At 29.4% G+C, this 17,833-nt stretch overlaps 1 protein-coding gene across 1 annotated transcript in view; it reads right to left on the bottom strand.

Moving 5' to 3' along the window:
* Positions 1-17,833, bottom strand: part of LOC129960932 (uncharacterized) — a 125,434-nt gene that overhangs the window by 5,404 nt on the left and 102,197 nt on the right. The window contains exon 2 of the mRNA XM_056074685.1: positions 6,280-6,325. The gene's annotated coding sequence lies outside the window, so the exon portion shown is untranslated. The remainder of the gene's footprint in view (positions 1-6,279; positions 6,326-17,833) is intronic.

Raw genomic sequence — 17,833 nt, forward strand, 5'->3', positions numbered from 1 at the left:
AAAGTAACTCGGGTTCAGTAATAAATAAAAGTAGTTTGTAACTCAATATAGGCAGGAAGCAAAACAGGATTTTTTTTTTAAATTATCAAAATGGATGAGAAAGTTTAAAGGGAAAGGTTTTATGCTTTCGTTTGCATTGCAACTGATGTTTAAACTGTAATTTTGAATATATATCATTTTAAAATATATCACTCTTTTGTAAAGCATACAGGTGTCGGCAAACAATTTTATTTTCTTGCTCGGTATTCCAATTCTTCTCTGATATATTTTTAAATATTCAATTTCTCAAATTTCTCTTATTTTCATTATAAAGTTGTAAAAAATGACTAATCGAAATTAACAGAATATTTGTTTTTTTAAAGTTATTACTTTTTGGAAGAAAAAAAAAGCGTTCGTTTTCATTAAAAAAGTAATTGCAAAAATAATTGATGCTCTCTTTGAAGTTGCACATTGCACAAATGTAGTAATAGTATTAAAGTTTTTTAATGATGGCAAGAAGACAGAAAAATTAATGAATTAAGAAACAATTGTCTTGCATCAGAATGGAAGTATAAATTTATCAAATATTGGAGAAATCACATACAACGCTTGAGCTGAATAATGAGAACATTTTCAATGCTCAAACTGGATAATGCATTTTGTGTGTTGAAAGAGTCTGTGGCACATCCAATACAAACCTACAATATATGTGAAAAATGATGATTAGAAATAAGGGATAAATAAATTGACTTATAGCATGTCAAAGAATTAAAAAAAAAAGTTTAATAAAAAAAATCGGATTTCTCAATATCGCCACATATAAATAACTAAAATAATGCATCTGAGCTATTGTTGATTTCGTTAGTAGATAAAAAGTACACAATAGATAAACAGTAGTAAGTAGAATTTTGGTACAGAAACAAATCATAAAAAGTTTCCCTGGAAACATATTTTTTCTCTCCAAAACTCATTACAATATTAGAATAAAATACATGTTTATTTTTTGAAGTTTTAAAAACAGGTATTTTCAATTTAATACGTGACAAAATGACTCCAAATTACGAGATTACTAAATAAACATGTATGTTGCGTTAATAATTTATATTATTTTGTACAACCATAGCCAAATCTTGTGTCATGTCATAGGCATGGAAAAAAACTTATATTATTCAAAAACCTGATTAAAGTTAGTAACTTATGTTTGGCTAAGTTATGTAAATTGCGGAATTTTAAAATAATTAATTGAAATTAATTATGATTACTTTTAAATTATAATTAAATTATGGACGAATTACAAAGGCTTGCTTGCTTATAACTTTCTAACTTTTTCGAAGTATACAAAAACTATTGTAATAAAAGAAAAGAAAAAATTGAACTCCAGATTTTGAAAATGTCAACATTTTAGACCTCCGGAGTTCGAAAAATATATTTTCGGCATTATATATATATCTGTCTGTTACAAAGATAACCGAAAAAACAATGAAACTTGAATGATGAAATTTTATATATGGATTTAATCAAATTTTTGTGAATTTCTTTCAGAGGAAGTTATCTGTCCAGTCAGTTGTTTAAATATAAGTTATTATAAAAAGAAAAGGTTAGATGGATGAAATTTGGTACACAGATTTAACATCTTCGGTATAATACTTTCTGTTTGTCTGTACATTCATAAGCATGCCAATATGATAACTCGAAAACACAGCGATTTCAGTATATGAAATGTGATTTTTGTATCTACAATTGTAATTCTGAGTCTAATTTTGATTTCATTCAGTAGGAAACAAAGCGTGTAGAATTCAAGTTCGAGTTTCTGGTACATATTGCTAAATGCAAAGAATTAAATGTCCCCAAATTGCCATGGTTCTCGTGATAATCCAGTAAAGATAAATTCACAATCAAGATCAATATTTCGTTACTATTGTTCTCCAATGCCATGCAAGACATTCGTGGGCTTTCCAAAGGTCAATAATTTTATGTGGGAGGGGAGAAACAGTATCTTCATTACTTTGTATACGAGAAAATTTTGGGAAGCCATTCCCGTTTGTTATTTTTTAATTATAAAATAAAATTTCCGAAGTCAAATCGCTGACTCTCCGACCCCCCCCCCCTGAAGGCATAAAGATAAATAATACTGAATGATCGGACTGCCGCAATAGCAACAATGGTGGGAACTGTGGTTGAGTCTTAAGGGCCATCACCGGCCACGGTACAACCCTTCCCGAAGGAAGTACGTCCCGCCATCGATGGGAGGAGCCTTTTGTGTACCCTCGAGGGTGGCGAGATCCAACCACCATACCGGAAGCATCTCATCCTCATTTCGAGGTTCCCCCCGGGGGGTTAAAAATTAATTGATGAAATCAATGAGTGAATTTTTATAATTCTTTTTGCGAATTCTTTGAATAATATGAATTTAAATACAAAATCTGTATTTTAAACTGCACAATTTTTTGGATATCCTGTTAAACGTCAATTAGGAATAAGCCGAAACCGTTAACTGAGGAAATGAAGTAAAATGTCGTAATATAAATCTTTGAAAGTTTTAAACTCTCCATTGTTCGCGAAAGATTATTCCCTGTAACTTTGTTCTGGTTTATTATATATTCACTTGCATGTCATTTAAAAGATTTTATCGGAACAATGCTTTGCCTTCTAGGGTATTTTTAATGGACGACGCATTCCCACAGGATTCTGTGTGATTGAACACACTCTGATCGATTGTAGAAATGCATTAGTGCTAATTTACTACCTTTCTACTTGTTTTGATATTTTTGTCGTCAAATAGGTAGAAATGCATTAGAGCTAATTATTCAGCGTTATTGAGCTACTATAGTCCCGAATTATTAATCTTGCAATTAAATTGTTATGATAATGCTTTAACTGGTAGATGTAAAAAAATGGTATTTTTTTAGTAATTTCCTTTGAATTCTAATTATAGAATCATAAAAGGCATAAAATACTATAAACAGAAAATTGTTTACTTCAAATTGCTTTTACTTCTTTTATAGCTCTATTTACAAAGCAGCTTCTATAAGTAAACATAAATATTATTGTATGGATATAAACAAATACATGATAACTTAAAAGTAAGGCATAGTAAAAATTCTAACGAAAAAATGGATCAATGAAAATGAATACATCAGGAAACAACGTATTTAAATCTAAAAATAACAGTAAAGTTGTATTTTAATTATTTTAAAAGCATTTATTTCATTACAGCAAGTAATTAAACAATTTTGGTAAATTAATGTTACACAGCATTTTTAATGTAGCAATTGTGACATTGCTACTATTGACCAACTATTGCATTCAAAGATTTAATGAAAAAGGAGGAAAAAAAATCATAACTTATTGATTTAAATTCATTGTGCAGCCGAAAAAAAAAATCGAGTAAATTGATGGCCTTGAAAACAACAACACATGGTACGACGTGTTTAACTAAAGAAAGCAAAATGAATAAAAAATATGAGTGCGTAAAGGGGGGGGGGGTGCTAATAGGTTCTTTCTAATTCTAATCGTAAGCTAGTAGGCTTTTTATTGTTCGCTTATGTTATGCGGTTGACATTATGAAGAGCATTTATTTATTAGAAGGTATGCGGGAAAATTTCTTTTAGACTACTCCCTTTAGGCTTGTTTACTGATTTTCAAAAGGACTTGAATAGGCAGCATAACTACCATGTGCAACTCAGTCAGCTTGACTGAAAATGTGCGAATAAGAATATCATCTTGGGGATGCGTTGTGCATTGAGAAATAGCACCTTAGGTACGAGCGTTCTTATTCTTAGGCTCGTTTAGTATTAGATTGCCTGTTCCTAAACGCTCCTATTAAGTTTTATTTTTCTTTTATTAAATTTTTTTTTGATGGAAAGCTGTATATCCTATGGTAGAAGTTGGTAAAAAAACTGTACTGACACCTTATTTATTGCTGGTGACTTTTTATTAGTTAAAAGAAAGAGTGTTGATATAAGAAATGATATAAAGGATTATATTTCAAAAAAATTCAAGGGACATAAAAAATCGAAATTATAATGAATTTGATTTAAAAAATATCACAGTATGAAAAGATATCAATGGAAAATACATTTCAAAAAGGATAATATATATATTTTTTAATAAATCGACTAAAATGTTCAAGCTTTAATGTTACAATTATTAATGAACAATAAAAGTTACTAAATTTAACATAAAGTATATAAAATACATTTAGATAAATGGTTATAAAGGATTTCGTTTGAAGAAATGACATCATTGTGTCAACAAATGCATTATATCAAAATTTGATTGCATTACAATGTATGTGAGAAGCGGAGGAAAAGGTAAAATTTTAGAAAATGATCTGATCTCTGATTATAACTCAGATTTCTTTTACTGCTCGCATAAAAATTCAATTTTTTTTGTATACAAAATATTTAATAAAAAGTACTGCATTCATAAAAAAAAATGTATCTCAAGATTTTTATTAATCTCCACGTTTTTAAAGCCTGTTTGTCTAAAATCATACTTTAAGAATTTTATTTGTGAACATGATAATTCAATAAGCTAGATGCAATAAGCTAATGCAATAAGCTAGAAGGATGAAACTATATATAATATCTATATCTTTATCTATATCTTATCTATATCTATATTGTATGTATCTATATTGTATGTATCTATATCTATATCTATATTGTATGTATCTATATCTATATCTATATTCTATCTATATTGTATGTATCTATATCTATATTCTATATTCTATCTATATTGTATGTATCTATATCTATATTCTATGTATCTATATCTATATTCTATCTATATTCTATGTATCTATATCTATATTCTATCTATATTGTATGTATCTATATCTATATTCTATCTATATTGTATGTATCTATATCTATATTCTATATTCTATCTATATTGTATGTATCTATATCTATATTCTATCTATATTGTATGTATCTATATCTATATTCTATATTCTATCTATATTGTATGTATCTATATCTATATTCTATGTATCTATATCTATATTCTATATTCTATCTATATTGTATGTATCTATATCTATATTGTATGTAACTATATCTATATCTATATTCTATCTATATTCTATGTATCTATATCTATATTCTATATTCTATCTATATTGTATGTATCTATATCTATATCTATATTCTATGTATCTATATCTATATTGTATGTATCTATATCTATATTGTATGTATCTATATCTATATCTATATTCTATCTATATTCTATGTATCTATATCTATATCTATATTCTATGTGTCTATATCTATATCTTTTTCCAAAATTTAAATAAATTTTAGATTTCGAAATTATAGATTTTTATGGAATATTTTGGCCTAAACCTGATCTAAAGAAATCTTCTGACCTTTCCTGTACATGCCATTGCAAAAAAATCCATCGAAATTACGTGAATGCAATTTGGCTTTTATTTTTATAAGCATAAAGTAGGTAAGATCAAATGTTAGTTCGTCAATCACTGCATGTATTTAAACGTGATATGCCAAACCCGCAGTGAACTAGGAAAATGCAACCTCATTGCAGTGCTAATACCCACATTGAAGATTAGTAACAAAATTTGGATCTATGCAGGAAAAGATTCAGAATGATTATTCGTTGCTTTCACTATATTGTGGAGCTAAATAAACACAGTCATGTGACCATCACTTATTTTCAACAAAAACGATTCACAGAAGTTTTCTTGGCTCCACTGCATGTATTAAGATTTATAAATAGCGTCCTAAGGAATCGGAAGGAATTTCAGTTATTGTGATATAGAAATAGAGTGATCTATCTGATAAATAAAAGGACACGATCATTGATTAGGATCATAGGTTGCGGAACTATACTGTGGAAGTATTCGAAAATATCGTGGATGGACAGTCATATTGGTTGAATTAATTTTCCTAACATAAGATTTAACTGTAGTATGGAAATGTATCCAAAAGTCTGAAATATCGCTGAAAATGAGGATCAGTTGACGCAGTTATGCAACTGAAAACTTTTTCCAAACTGCTTATGTTGAGACATGTATTTTCGATAAGTAACACAGAAAAAAAAATTTACATCGCATCAGTGCAATTTGTGAGAAAGGATCCAAAATTCCTTCAATGATAATTTGTTCATCATTTCAAAATTTTATCCAACTAATACTTGAGAAACAAACTAAATTTTTTTAATAAAATATTTTATTAAATGAGAATCCTACCATTATAAACATAAGTGTAATAAAATTATGGATAATTAAAGATTGAATTTGAAATTTGAATTTAAAAAGGAGATGTTACTTACCAATACACCAACTTTAGAGAATAAGTTTTCGGAACAAACCCGAATGCTAGAAAAAGAAAATAAATTAAGAATTAGAACTTTTAATCATTTTTTAAAGAAAAATTGATTCAATAATTATGGTACTTTAAAAACACATTAAATACATTTATTTTAAATAATTGGGGATATTAAAAGGAGATGAATTTCTTAAAATGCAATCTGAAGAATTATAAAGGGTAAAAGTAAATATATGAACAATAAATGATTAATGTTTACTTATCATTTATGAACAGTAACCTCAATAACCTTGAATATAAATTGCTTATTAAAAATTTCTAATTAGATTCTCAATGGAATCTAATGCAAGCAACAACTTTAAGAATATCATAACATAAAGATATGCCCTCAAAATATGTCTCCTCTGAAAGTTATTTATACAACAACTCGATCAGGGTTGCTACAAAATCAACGACTCTGAAAATCTCATTAGATTAAAAGTAAACACGCACAAGAGCCATGGATGCCAGAATAACTTAAAAATCAAATTATCAAAGGGCAGGCAATATTTATAAAAATATTATATGAAAAACATGTAAAATCAAACATATCAATAATATACAATGAAAATTAATATTTGCAGTATTCTTTTTAACCCGCAACTGAAAATGAAAGTCAAAATGACTCCACCTTGTTCATTTGCTTTGTTTATCACATGGTATTTTGTCATTAAATACAATTATCTCCACAGTACCTTCTAGTTGTTCTTTCCTCAGTATGTTGGCAAAAGTCTAAGAATGAACACGTGCGTATAACCGAGTTATTCATTTCCAAAGTTTTTGTTGTTATTTATTGAGTCATTGACTCCATGTCTCTGAATCTGCTTTTAATTTTAATAATGCAAAAAAGAATAAAGGAGCATTCTTAAAACAATATTTTAAAGTATTGCATTCTTCATTTTTGTTTGTTAAATTCTAATAACATTAACATTAATTAACATTAGTGTAATTCCTTAATACTCATTAAAAGATTGGTTAGGGTTTTTTATAACATCTTCCCAACATTTAATATTATAACATTTAACCTTTTTATTATTAATATTTTTATATTTTTCATGCCTACGTGATTTCAAGAATGTATTATGTTTTCAAAATAAATTCCAATGCTGTTTACTGAAGACAAAACAGAAAATATCAATGGCTTTTTTTGACTCCATGTCTTTTAACTCCATGTCTCTGATGTCTCTGACATGAGTCAAAATGACTAGAGACAAGAGGAGATTCATGTCTCTAGTTGCGGGTTAAAGTGTTTAAATAATAAGTTCCGTTGGTCAATTAAAAAATATTGAAAAATAAAACCCCTTAATAGTTAATTAAGGTGTCTGTTTTAGCTACATATTGTTACGAATCTGTGATGTGGCCTCCCAGCATAGTCGGTTCTATAGGAGGTCCTAGAGCTTGGCGACAAACTTGGCGACCATTTGGCGTCGAATTTGGCTGCTTTGGCGCCAAAATAGTTTATACCCGAAACATCGAGAATTTTCGAACGTTCCTGATTGGTTGAGAGCCTTCTAGCCCCGCCTCCTGAGACCTATAAAAGGAAGCAGCCGCAGCTGCCGAGTAGTCGTGAACCGGGGGTGAATTGAGAAGTTGTGGACCAGTGGAGTCGAAGAGTTGTCGGGATCGACGGTAAATAACTGGCCTTCCAGAGATAAGTGGAGCAGCGACGGAGTGAAGCTAGTGCTGAACTAAGTTGTGAGCTACTGTCTACAGTAGAAACTTGTTGTATGCTGCTGTTTTGTATGCTGCACGTCTCGGCTGAAGATAATCGTCTGTTGTGCTGTATATAGTTGTCGTCTTTGTGCTGTCCTGTGTGTCTTCGTGTAAAGAAACGTCGCTGTTTTATTTTCTACTGCCGCCTGCTGATTGAGCGTTCTCCACGCCATATAACTCCCACTATCCAAACGAACCCGGAAATTCCGTAACAATATAAATATAATTGATATACGGGTTGTATATTCTGTTGATATACGTGTCGTATTTAAATATAATACATATACGTGTTGATATATTTCGTAACGAAGGGCTGTATTTTGTAATCTTGTCTTGTAGAAAAATGCATCCTATGTGATAATTAGGTTTTTTTGAGACAAGGATATGAAGGTTTTTCATTCTATGCAATCTCTTTTGTTTCCATATTCTCATGGGACAGGCGTGTACTCTCTGATTCAAAAAAATATTGATAATTTCACAGAACATAGTAAAAAATTGTAATGCCTTTTTCTATCTCATCTTATTTATTGATTAATTGATATAAAATCTAACTGGAGTATATTCCAGAACTATACGAAGTCTTAATCGGGCAGCTTATTGTAAATATTTATAATTCCTTATGTTGTTTTTGCGATTCATTAATTGTTCTTCCCTTTAATTGCACATTATTGACAAGTTTTTCTATCACAACTGATTACCGTCCACCATCATGAACATTACTACATTATTCTTTGAACTTTCGAACTTGTCTCTGTACTATTGACATGGCAATGACTAATTTTACTTTCGCTGAACACACACAAAGTTGGCGGTGAATTTATTGACACATTCTGCGCATTCGAAAGTACATGACTTAATGCATTCATCGGAAGATGGGTTTTTGATTTTCCAATCTCAAATCCCTTCCAAAAATTTGCATTTCTTTCTGCCTTGAGAATGATATCCTTATTTTGCATATAATAATGAATACTCTTGCGATCGCAGTGCAGTTGAAGTGATTTTTTTTCTGAATAATCCATTCTGTCAAAAAGTACAAAAAATGATAGCAAGATATATGATAGATTTAAAAATAAAAGAAATTCTGAAATAATTGAATCTCATTTTTCCATCAAAAATGTCAGAATTTTTATTCTGCAAGCGCATTTTCTCATTGTTTTGAATCTTAGAGAACTCACCTGTGCCGAATTTCATTATGATTCTGTCTAGACAAGATTTTGCATTCCGTTAAAATAGAGATTTCGCCTTTTTCTTAGTTGCATTATTGCTTCTAACAGACATCTGACATTTTTTCGCTGGCATATTTTTGGTGGAAAGCGTATCCGTTTTATTCATCGTGAGATCAAATAAAATAGTTTTTAAAGATTTTGTCATGAATGGCCTAAATCTCCTCTTTAATTTAGAAATATAATTCATCGTACAGTAGATATTATTCAATCAAACGTATATTTACTTCCTATCTTACAACCAGGAAGAGAAATATTAAACTTAAAGCAATTCTGATTTTGAACTGAAATTCTATAATATTAAAAAAATTATTTTATAAATAAAATGAGGAACTTATTTTTTTTACTATTATTTAAAAAGCTCTGTAACACTTTGGGTGGTTTCATAGATTTTAGTGAATCAAATTTTTAGCAATTTACACTTATATTTATTTTCGCAAGCCTTTATTAGAAGCTGGAACTTAACTATTGCTGATATTCGCAAATTTACTAATATATGAAACAAAATGAATTAAATTCCAAAACATTTTATACTTATAGGCTATTTGCTAATTTATCTCACGATTAAGCTGCAGAACGTAAGCTGAAGCTTAACATAAGTTAGTTACATAAGTTAAGCTCAACATAAAATAATCAGAATTTTTTTTTTTCAAAATGCAATTCATTTTGAATTGTTTTTGAGTTTGCTACTAGTATATATCATACGATCAACACCAACAACAAAAATGCCGGTATCCATTTTTAAAGTGCTTTTCGAAGGTTTAAATTATTTTCGCACGATGCTGCCTGATTAAAAGATAATTGTTCGTTCTAAAATGACCCATTTAAAATATATGATAAATTTACTTTTCTTGTTCCAATAGGAAACAAGTTTTTTTTGTTCCAAATCTTTAAAGACCCTGTTTTTGTTCATTTTGATTAAAGATCGGCATTTCAAATTAAAAAATAGAAAAATAATTTGGCTTATTAGTACAATCTAAACATTTTTTTTAAATGTACAGTGACAGAAAAATAATTTTAAAGAAGCAATAGTAGAATGTTTTTGATTTCATCCTAACTTTTGAAAATATATTTAATTTTAAACAGCTAAGAGATTGAAATTTTTAAATTTTTTTTGAAATAGCTAATGCAATTTAACGAAGGATCATGTATTTATTTTATGTAACAAAAACATTTTAAATATCACAAAATATCTTTAAAAACCGGCTGTCGATCAGAAACAAAAACATTTGGATGGGGTAAATTTATTAAAAAAGTAGAGAGTTCTTATAGTCTTTGCTTCAAAATTGTACATTTCTCTCAAAATTTTGGTGAAAATTGTAAGAAAGTATGTCTGATTGATCTAAATGAGCATGGAATACGATAAAATGCAATTAGAGAAAGTTTGGAGCATGCAGTCAAACTTCGCTTAACTAGAACCTCGCATAACAATAAAAAAATGAAAAAAAAAAAAAAAAATGAATCGTTTGACGAGTGATGTTTCGCAGAACAAGTGGTGAGAAGATATCGTGAAGTCGCATGCTGTATTGGATTGCATTATAAATTTATACTAAGCGCTCATTTCAAGAAAGCCCTTATGGAAGAAGTTTTGGTCGGATAGCGTTGCCGAACGTTACTTCGAGAGATTTGAGTAAGTGCCCGTGGAGCCATGGAGAATTTGTCTCTAGTCAACATTATGAAGTCAAACTGGGTTAGAAACGATATCGTTGAGCTGCTGGAAGTATAGTCAGAACTACTGAAGAGCTAAATGAGCTATTTTCTGTGTCACAGCAAACAGCTGCGGAGCTTGATTCGGTCAGAGGTGGGTGAAATAATAGACGCAACAGAACAACAATCTTCCAGTGAAATAAGAGAGATGCTGAAAGCATGCAAAGTTATTGCATCGTATATTGAGAAGCGTCACCCTAATAAGCAATAGCTATGCGCAATACAAATTTATTTAACGATAATGCGTGTCACATTTTCTCCAAATTTTGAAAAGTATCTAAAAAAATATTTTTATACATTTTTATTGTAGAAAAAAATGTGCATTATATATGTTAAATTATTTTATAAATTTGTTTGAGTATTTTTTTTTTTTTTTTCTGAGTGGAACACATTGTCCTATTTTACATGGATTCCTATTGAAAAAGTTGCTTCGCTTAAAGAATGTTTCGTATTTCGGGTAAGTTTCTGAAACGAATTATGTTTCTTATGCGTACTTCTGCTGTATTTTTACCACAAAAATTGTATATCAAATTTTAGGCAAAAATTTACCAAAGGATCGGTTATCTTTGTGTCTATTGTGGTGATTTGCGGTTGATACAAAATTCTATCGTAGATTGTCTATTTGTGCAAATACAAATGTAATAAATCAAGATAAAATGAAATTTAATATGCGATGTTTATTTCAAAATCCTAAAAAAATATCAAATTTTGGACACTATTAGCCAAAAACCCATACTCTATTTGTATCTCTAGGTATTCCATACTCAAATCTTTTCATTGTACTATAAAAATTTGGGAAATGGAAATATTCTAGGAGATCATGGAGAGAATATTTCCATTACTAGTAGTTTGTTATTAGGCTTTCATATAATTTTAAGTCAAGAAAATTGAGAGGGGAATTAGGACACTGATTCGTAAATATCAGGAAAAACACAGATGCATCTCTGAAGAATATTGACCTTTTTTTGATGAACCAATGGATCGATTTACTTTGCCCTACTTTATTGTATTTTTCATGACAAGCCATTTACGCAGAAGAAAAAAAAGTCATCACAAGATGAATCGGCCTGTGGTTTCTCACTGCTTTCATCTTCCTGCTCAGGAGATAGGGGACAATAAAAGAATGACCGACTGGCTCACGATTGACAAATATTTTCGTTTTCTTCACAAAAAGTAATAAATAAATGGTTGATATATTACTGCCTATTTATAACGACAACGAAAAGAAGTCAATTACAAAAGATAAATTATTTCTTTCACTTCCTGTATCTTGCACATTACGTTTACTAATTTGTGGTAAATATTTGTTTCAATTTATATTTAATATCTATTTCTATTTCGAATTAATTGTTTACATTAAATTAATTATAAATATACAATTTTTACGGGATTTCATCTAATTGGACTTCTATATTTATAAATTTCATGTGTGCAAAAATGCAATTTTGTATTCTAATGTTCTAGAATTCTGGAATGCTGCACAGTTGTGTGTTGCTGAAGACAATACAAAATATCAATCTTTTCAGATTTTAATTATCAGTTAATCAATGTGTTCTAAATACTTTTTGTTTTGTCAGAATTGCAAACTGGTATTGAATTTAAAAACGATTGACTTCTTGATTCTAGTTATTAATAATAATGCCTTACATAATATATTAAATAATTAAAGAATAATTTAAAAAGAAAGATGTGCACTTAAATATAAAAATAACCTATTTTTTTAAATTAAGTCCTTAGAGATAGAAACAAAATCATAAAATCGTAAGGTGCTGTAAATATTCATTAAAAAATCAAACCAATTTGAAATAATCAGAAAACAATTATCCATTACAAATTAAAAAAGTATGATAAATGGAATTAAAATACAAATAAAAAATTAAGATAAATCTTTGTGTATTATAATTTTGTCTGAATTTTCTAAATGAAAATAAAATAATTTTTAACGATAGGAGTGTTAATTAAATCATCATTTGAATAATCCTGATTTTCTTGCGGAATTCTTACGGAAAGTTAATTCAATTTAAATCTTTGTTTAATTGTTGCAACAACATTAAGGAACATTTTGTTTTAGCCCAGAAAAATTCATTGATTTGAACTGTGGAGAAAATTTTTTGAAATTCGTGATAAAATTACAAGCATTTTTAAAGTAAGCAATCAATTGGCCTGCTAAAGGCTTTTCTTTAGTTTAAATTAGTATTAGGCAATTAATGTTAGTCTTCAGCACAAAATGATGGAATACTTTGTTTTCGGCCATATTAAGAGAAAATGGCAAAGATTAGTTTTTTCTTTCCAAAACAAATTGTTTTTTCAAGGTAGTCTTTCTTCAATATTTCAGACTATCATAAAAATTAAATGATGCTCCCTAAAATTATTATTTGTAAAAATCTATCAATGAATTTACAAATTAGTGACAGTTTTTATATCTTGTTACTTGAATCTCAATGCAATATATGTATTAATTTGCATAGGGAACATACTTTCATTGAATCTTATCAATCGCATTTTAAATAAGAGATAAATTAACTGGCTAATAATAATGTAATTGAGAATTATAGAATGCCAATTAATGCATTGCCATCATTATTCTAATACTTTCATTAAATCGCATCTATCATATTTTAATTAAAAATAAATAAATATACTAATAATATAATAGAGAATTATAAAATGCCAATTAATACATTGGCATTTTATAATACATTACATATACATTAACATTCTAATACTTTCATTAAAATACTTCTATTATTTTTTTAAAAAAATACATTAATCAGTTACTAATAATATAATGGAAAATTATAGAGTGCGCATGAGTACATTGTTACTCTAAAAATTAATGATAGTACAATAATGCACAATAATAATGCTATTAGTTTAGATTAATCGTTAATGTCTGGAAGTACCATTTAAATGCAAAATTTTAGAAAAACAGTTTTGTCTATAATACTTGATGCTCCAATTATGAAAATTATGGAAAATAATTATTGTGCCATGTATGTTACTGAAAAATTTCAAAATATTTAATTGATTATCAAGTTTTTTTTGTCTTCTCATATAAGAAATTTAGATAGAGACCGGATCATGATGTGATGATACGTGAACGCGACAAATTAAAAGCCTCTATTACAATACTTTCAATTCTTGATCCTTATATCAAAATACAATACACTCCCGAGTATCCAGTTCACGACTATCTGGCTTCCGTACTATCCGGCCTAGATTTCTTTTATCGTAATTAAATGGGGAATGCGAGGCTTTGAATTGGCAACATTATCAAGGCATTGGAAACGGGAGTCTGCTACGACTGTCCTACGTGTCATGTGCAATTACGTGGCACATTCTACGTGGCTTGAGGTAAATGGAAAGCTTAGTGCCGAATAAGAAATGGGAAAATGCGTATTATAACAGTGAGCTTTTGATACAAACTTTGTCTTCTGGTATTGGTGGACAAAGAAATGAATTTATAGCACTCCGGCCTATCCGGCGATTTTGTTATCCGGCCTCTTCTTCTGTCCCATTAGGCCGGATACTTGGGAGTGTACTGTAGTGTGAAAATGATATCAAATCATTCAGATAAAAAGTTCCGTTTTAGAATTTATATTCGATTTCTTTAACTATAGCCATATCGATATTTATAACAATAAATTACAATTACTTTAATAATTATAAAATAATGCAAATAAGAAAATTCTACATATTAGCATTGTAAAAAATGTTTTTAATCCCCCGCGTATCAGACTCGAGCAATAAATTACATTTGTGATATAAGACATATGTATTTAAGCTAATAATTAATAACGACAAAAAAATTTTGAACACTTTTAAATATTTCAGGTGCTTTTTCCATTCTAATATATATGGAAATAAAATATGACTTTATTGAAAACTTTTAAGGAATTAAAAACTTTTGATTAAATTCATTAAATATTATTATGCATTTACAGCCAAGTGCATAATAACCTGTGATTCGAATCATTTATCCAATTAAATGACACCCTTTTTGCTGTTTCTTGACTGTAGTTGAGAAAAGGCCATCTGATTTGATTGTAGATGTAAGTTAATTAGAGAATACTTGTGAATCATAGGAATCCCATAGGTGTCAATGTTCGCGTGTGGGATTCGAACTATCTATCTAATTAAATGACCCCTTCTTTGCTGGGTTTTTTTATTAACTGTAGTAGAGAAAGGGTCTTCTGATTTGATAGTAGATGTAAACTAATTAGAGATAAAACGTGCGAATCATAAGTGCTTCAATGTTTGCGTGCGTGATTTGTACCATCTATCTAATTAAAAGACCTCTTTTTTTTTGCTGTTTTTTAATTGTAGTAGAGAAAGGGTCGTTTGATTCGATAGTAAATGTAAATTAATTAGCTAATGCGTGTGAATCACAGGCGTATCAATGATTGTAAATATGATTCCATATATCTAATTAAATTACCCCCTTTCTGCTGTATCTGACTACAGAAGAGAGAGAGTCGTCTGGTTTGATAAAATATATGAATACCAAGCTTGTCAATGTTTGCAAATGTGATTTGGACCATTTGTCAAAGTAAATTACTACTTTTTTGCTGTTGCTAAATTGTAGCAGTGAAAGAAAGGGTCATTTGATTCGATAGTAGATGTAAATTAATTAAATAATGCGTGTGAATCACAGGCGTGTCAATGTTTGTAAATGTGATTCGGATCATTTGTCAAAGTAAATGGCCCCCCTTTTTGCTGATTCTTAACTATAGTAGAGAAAGGATAATTTGATTCGATAGTAAATGTAAATTTATTAGATAATACGTGTGAATCAATCATAGGCGTATCAATGTTTGCGTCTGTGATTCGATAAAGGGGTTAATTAGTGATTCGATTCATAAAGGGGATAATTAAATTATCCCCTTTATGTTCTATCTGATTATAGTAGAGAGAGGGTCGTCTGGTTTGATAAAATATATGAATCACAAGCTTTTCAATGTTGGTAAATGTAGTTATGACCATTTGTCAAAGTGAATGACACTTTTTTTTCTTCTTAACTATAGTAGAGAAAGGATAATGTGATTCGTTAGTAGATTTAAATTAATTACATGATGCTTGTGAATCACCGGCGTATCAATGTTTGCATCTGTGATTCGAACATTCTATCTAATTAAATTATCCTTTTTTTGCTGTTTCTTAATTGTAGTATCATCTGATTTGATGAAAGGTATGAATCTCAGGTGAATTAAATAGATACTAACGTAATAAAATGCATTTTAATATCATTAGACGTTTAGTTTTAAATTAATTATTTTATCATACAAAGTCAGAAATTGTCACACTTAAAAAGCGCAAAGATATTCATTTTATTACCACAACCACTTCACCATCTGCCACCATTCAAATGAAAGTTGCTAATTATTCGATGGTTAATTGTACGGCAAAAATGGTCTTCCTAATTAATTAAGGTAAATAAGAAACTTGTTTTAGTAGTGATAGCTCGAGTATTTTTAAACAAGTCCGAGCTTTTATGATTGCCAACACGCGAGACGTAATTGTAATTAGTCACTAGAGAAAAGAAAGATTAGAAAAAGAACGATTAATTTGGCGAAACAAAATCAGTAATGCTGTTACGATTCAGGGATATTCTTGATATATAGGGTGATTTTTTCCCCTTGAAACTAAATACCATCAGGTTTCCATGTTCATTTTATGACTTTCTTGTTGACTTTTATGAGTTCTAGAGTTGCATTTAATTATATTTGTGTCATTCAAATAAAATGTTTTGAGCATTTTCAACTGCTTAATTTTTAAGACATTCAAATGTCACTGCACTCTTTAAAGAGGCTGTTTATGGGCTACATTATTGCTTTTTATACTGCTGAGACCATATTTCTCTGTACTGAGCCGACACTGATTATCTCAAACAAATTTAACAAACATTTTGCATTGAAATGCTTTAAACAAAATTAATCATCAACGGCAGTAAGTATAATTGTGATTGATTTTATTATTTATTTAAGTGCAACCCCTTAATTTTTAGGGACCATGTGTAAGGCGCACACCGAATTATTCTCTTTTTACATTTCGTATGCAAAGCATATAGAAAGTATTGCAATCGCCAAAAAATTCTCACCCGAAATTTCGTTGAATATTCAGATTTTAGATTTCCTTAAGTTAAAAAAAAAAAACACTTTTTTGGAAAATGCCTGTATGTCTGTGACAAAAATAACTCTGGAAACTTTTTGAGTTAGGCGTACGAAATTTGGCATACGGTCTTTACATCAAATTTGTAAATTTCTATCAAAGTTTAAACAAACTCCGTTCAGAGGAAGTTGTTCGAATATAAATTAATACGATGGATACAAAATGAAGAGAGCTAGATCGATCAAATTTGGCAACCATAATTAACATCGAACAGGATAGACATCTATGAAATTTCGAGCCAAATCCAATAATGGATTAACTTTTGTCGGTCTATACTTTCAGAAGCATGTAAACCTTAACTCAAAAACGCAATGATTTAAATATATCATATTTGGCAAATAATTTTGTACTACAAATGTAGTTTTGTATCAAATTTTTGTTTCAATCGGTTGGGAAGAATGTGTCTAAAAATCGAATTCGATTTTCAGACACTTTTCAGGCACATGCCAGGGATTAATCACCAAAAAACTCGCCAAGGATCACGATAGATTCAGTAAAAAGGCTAAATTCACCCAAAAGATTAATATTTCGTAACTATTGTACGCCAATATCATGCAAGGCGTTCTCTGAAGTAGCATCTTCATTAGAGAGTATAATAGAAAGTTTTCATTTGATTAAACTCATGAGCTAAATCACCCATAGACGCTGAAATACCTCTAATATTAATCAGCCGGAGATATTCCTGGAGATAATGAGTCTTTGCGCTGA

Source organism: Argiope bruennichi, chromosome 2 (genome assembly GCF_947563725.1).
Source record: "Argiope bruennichi chromosome 2, qqArgBrue1.1, whole genome shotgun sequence".
Lineage (NCBI taxonomy): Eukaryota > Metazoa > Arthropoda > Arachnida > Araneae > Araneidae > Argiope > Argiope bruennichi.